This window comes from Octopus bimaculoides, chromosome 16 (genome assembly GCF_001194135.2).
Source record: "Octopus bimaculoides isolate UCB-OBI-ISO-001 chromosome 16, ASM119413v2, whole genome shotgun sequence".
Classification (NCBI taxonomy): Eukaryota; Metazoa; Mollusca; class Cephalopoda; order Octopoda; family Octopodidae; genus Octopus; species Octopus bimaculoides.
Genome location: NC_068996.1, coordinates 2112638 through 2117495, shown reverse-complemented (window position 1 = coordinate 2117495; position 4858 = coordinate 2112638). Strand labels below are relative to the sequence as shown.

Sequence of the window (4858 nt, the reverse complement as noted above, 5' to 3'; positions counted from 1 at the left end):
TATATATATATATATATATATATATATATATATATATACTCATATATATACACACATATATATATACATACACACATACAAATATATATATAAATACACACACGCATATATATATATACATATATATATATACACACACACACACACACACACATATATATATATATAGATAGATAGATAGATGTACTACACACATACATATATATATATATGTATACACGCATATATATACATATATATATATACACACGTATATATACATATATATATACATACGTACATACACATATATTCATATATATACACATACATACATACACGCACATATTTGTTTGTATATATATATATATATGTGTGTGTGTGTGTGTGTATAGTTTTGTCTTTGACATCGAAGAATCGACAATATCACAGCCTTCTCATCTACATAACCGCCAAAGTCATTTCTACCACTAGCATCGTTGTACTCACCATCACCTTAATAAGACTACAACACCACTCTGAGCCATTTCTACATTTACCATCCCGTTTTGCACTAGCACTGCTACCACCACCACCACCGTCATTACTACCAATGCCACCAAAACCACCACTGCCAACATAAGCAGTACTAGTTGTAGCACTGCCACCGAACTAAATTATTCTTAGGGAAAAAAATGGAGAGTGATGAAAAAAAAAAATAGAAAACAGCCGCGTAGAGTTCAGCGTACCAACATTGCATACGGCTAGAAAAAAAAGTGGTTGAATAAAAGGGATATAATAATGATCTCAACGAACTAAGGTGCGCGAGCGTGTGTGTATATGGGAATGGTGTGCGTGTGCGTGTGTGAATGTGTATGAGTATGAGTGTATGAGTGTGAAGGGGTGAGAGAGTCTGACATGTGTATGTGCGAGTGTGACGTGTGTGTGCGGTGTGTATGTGCGGTGTATGTGTGCATGTGTAACGTTTGTGTGTGTGCGTTATGAGTAGCTGTTGATGTGTGTTTTTTCATGTAATGTGTGCACATGTGTATGTGTTTGTGTGCGTGCGTGCTTGCGACCGAATAGTGTGCATGTGTTTAGTTTATGCTTGTGGGCGAAAGTTATCTTTGTTTATGCATGTTAGGTGTGTCTATGCGTGTTTCTTGTGTGTGTATATATCGTCTGTATTCGGGTATTATGTACTTTCTGGGTGTGAGAGTATATATCGTCTGTGTTCAGGTATTATAAACTTGTGTGGTTGTGGACGTGTGTATGACGGACTGTGTGTGATGTGTTTACTGAGTAAAACAGTGAGTGTGACTGCTCGTATAGTGGTATGTGTGGTAACGTCATTGAAATTTGTGTGTGGGTGTGTGGATAATGGTGTGTGGTGTGAGTGCTGAGAAGTGGTCAATGCTAGTGCATGTGGAGTAGGTAGTTGTGTGTGTGTGTGTGTGTGTAGTGGAGTGTAAAGTGAGTGGTGAGTTTAAGAGTGTGTATGGGTGTGTATATAGCGGTGCATGTCTGGTGAAAGTACAAAGTTGGGTATGAAGGTATGTTGGTAGAGGGAGTAGTTTAGTGTTGGGGGTATGTGGGAATCCCAGTGGGGTTGGTGTTAGATGGAAAGTGGAGATGAGTTGAAACCATATGGCGCAAAGGAACGAAAAGAGATTAATCCTGTTCAGGGCAAAGACAGGACTCTGGGTGGCCCTTGTGTAGAGATAGTCTAAACGATCAACCAAGCAGTGTCCCGTTTGATCAATGTACAACGGAGGACAGAGAGAATAGGATATGCAGTAAATAACATTACTAGAGGTGCAGGTAAAGGAGCCGGTGACGTGATGGAGACGGTGATGGGTGCTTGTGAGGATGGTGGTGTTGGAGAGGTAGGAACAGGTGCGACAGCGTGGGCAAGATCAGGGGGAATAAGCCAGGATGGGAGTCGGGTGTAGGGAAGGAATTGTTTGCAGGGTGGAAGAAATAGGTTGGATAAGATGTGTGAGTTGGATGAGTGGACTGGAGTCGTCGGAAGACTCGAAGAATGGTGCGCTGGAAAGGTACGGTGGAGAGGTGGTAGGTGAGGGGAAAGAGAAGACGGATAAAGGTATGGCGGGTGCGAGGAGAGAGAGCAGAGGCATGGTTCACCAATCATACCCGGACAAAAGTAGTGTGCATAATGGTGAGGGGATATTTACGTAAGATGAAGTGGTGAGCCATGAGTTGAGACTGAGTCATGGTCGTCACTGCAGAGTCGCATAGATGGAGGAATTAGGAGTAGGGGATGGAGAGCTTGGTCTGGGTAGGGTAGGAGGAGAAGAATTTACGGTAGTAGTGTGAGTCAGTGTGTTTGTAGCGTATTGAGGTAGTGCGAGTGGAGTGGTGTATGCTGAAATGTCGAGAAATTTGACGGAATAGTCAGAGATAGTGCAGGAGAAACGGAGAGCAGGATGGAAAGATTGAACAAAGAAGAGAAGGTCACATCAATTCAGTCATCGATATGATGCCCGTATATCTCAGGAGTGAGACCAGTGAATTGTAAGAATATTTAGGCCTCAACAGAGCCAACGAAAAGGTTCGTATGGTTGGAGTTCATTCTAGTTTACATGGCCACTCACGAGATTTGTTGGAAAAATCTCCCCCACGAGCGAGAAGCAGTTGAGAGAGAGAGGACAATTTCGGCCAGACGAAGTGTGGAGATGTCAGGTTGAGGGTCAGACCGAAGATCAAGGAAGTGCTTAAGTGCAAGAAGTCCTTCGTTGTGTGTGACCACTGTATACATACTTCTAATATTAAGAGTGAACAGAAGTTTAGAGAGGCCAGAAGGGAAGGAGAAAGAGCTAAACAGATGGTGTCGAGGGTGTGTGAGGGGAAGGAAGCCATTAAGCAGGGGGCAAGGGCAAAGTCGAGGTATTTGGAGATCATTCCTGTGGGGCAGTTGGAGGCAGAGAAGATGGGGCGGTCAGGGTTGTTGGACTTGTGAATTTTGGGAAGAAATACAAACACACACACACATGCACACACACACAAACACACACACACACACACACGTACACACACACACACGCACGTACACACACACGTGCATACACATACACAGATATATGCATAAATTAGAACGCCAGTGCACATACGCATATATACGTATACACGGAAAGACAGAAATAGATTGATTGATGAATAATTAGATAGATAGAAAGATAGATAGATAGATAGATGGAAGTGGAGAGGTAGAGAGAGTGAGAGAGAGAGAGACAGTGAGAAAGAGAGGAGAGAATGAATGAAAGATATGAACTTGGTAAGGTTTATCTGAAGTCAGCTAATCAAGACACTTATTGACCGAGTGCTTTAACTAATTATAACTAATTAAGTTGTCGGGGACAATGTGTATGGAAAATAAAAAAAATGAATAATGAATCGCAAATATCCCCATATACAAAAAAATTATACGTATATTTGCCTTATGGTAAGCGTCCGAATATTCTCTACTTCAGTAGGTATAGAAAGAGCTAGGTAGATTTCAGAAAGCCAAGCATAGATGTCTTCTGCAACGGGCAAATACGACAGGAAGATACAAGTTGAACGATAAATGTGGATTTATATATACAAAAAGAAAATCAAAAGGAAAAACAGAAAATATTAAAATCTCGAAATAGTTAAAGTATTTCCAACTTGCTGAACTAGTAAATAGTTTTGATTTATAACAATTTTAATCAATGTTAAACGGACAACGACCGTGAAGCTTAACTGTCACTATCTGTTGACTACGACGAGTTGAAAAATAAATCAACGAAACACGCAAAGTGGACGTTCACAAATACCTGAGAATATTTTTTCTATATGAAATTGCACTGGAAATATTTTAAAAAATCGGAATATTCTCTTAAATAATACTTAATTTTTTAAGGTAATCAAATAAATATTTCATAAAATTGTTGCTACAATTCCTGCTAAAGATGGTTTATCAGCGCGCACACATAAACACTCATATTTACATACATAATACAACTACATAGAACAGACACACATTTACATTCACATACCTCGTCATGCTTGCATATAGACATAGCTACACATACATACAATTATACCTATACATATATACACAGTTATTCTCACATACATTTATACATTCACACATGCACATTCAAACACAGTAGCCGTATGAGACAAATGCGAGAAATTTTGCATGATCGCTTGATGTATTAGAAATGATAATCAAATTTCCTTTAAATAGGATCGTGCAATCTTAAAATATATGCCAATATAAATAATGTAATGCTAGTTACTCTGTCTTAAACTAGTAAAGATTGTTGCAAGCAAAATGCATTTCATAAGAACTGTGAATGTTGATCGGGGCTGGACGACAATAACAATTTCAACATTACGAATGACAAAACCAAGATGATGAGCACAGTAACAACGAGAAAATTAGAGAAGGTTCACACAAATTATTAAATATATCAACGAAATTACCTTTAAAATGTACTCTTCTGTCTCGAGGAAAAGCAAATGTCAAAAACAAAACTTGGATAATGTAGCTCTTAAAGCACGAGTCTACTCTAGGCACAAGTCCTGACATTTTTGGGGAGGGGTCTAGTCGATTAGATCGACCCCAGTACACAACTGGTACTTTTATTTATCGATCTCGAAAAGATGAAGTGCAAAGTCGACCTCGGGGGAATTTGAACTCAGAACGTAACGGCAGACGAAATACCGATAAGCATTTCGCCCGGCGTGTTAACGATTCTGCCAACTCGCCTCATAGCACGATCAACCTCTGAAATGAAATAAGTGATCGACACGGATGGTCTTCCCTTGATCATAAGTCTAGCATAGGTCGACTTATCACGAGGACTGATAATCAATAATATATATATATATATATATATATATATATATA

The 4858-nt window shown here is 39.4% G+C and overlaps 1 protein-coding gene across 1 annotated transcript in view; it reads left to right on the top strand.

Annotated features, from left to right (window-relative positions):
- The window catches only part of LOC128249614 (glutamic acid-rich protein-like), a gene marked incomplete at its 5' end in the record, with an annotated part of 26285 nt that overhangs the window by 6446 nt on the left and 14981 nt on the right, over positions 1–4858 (top strand). The window lies entirely within an intron of this gene.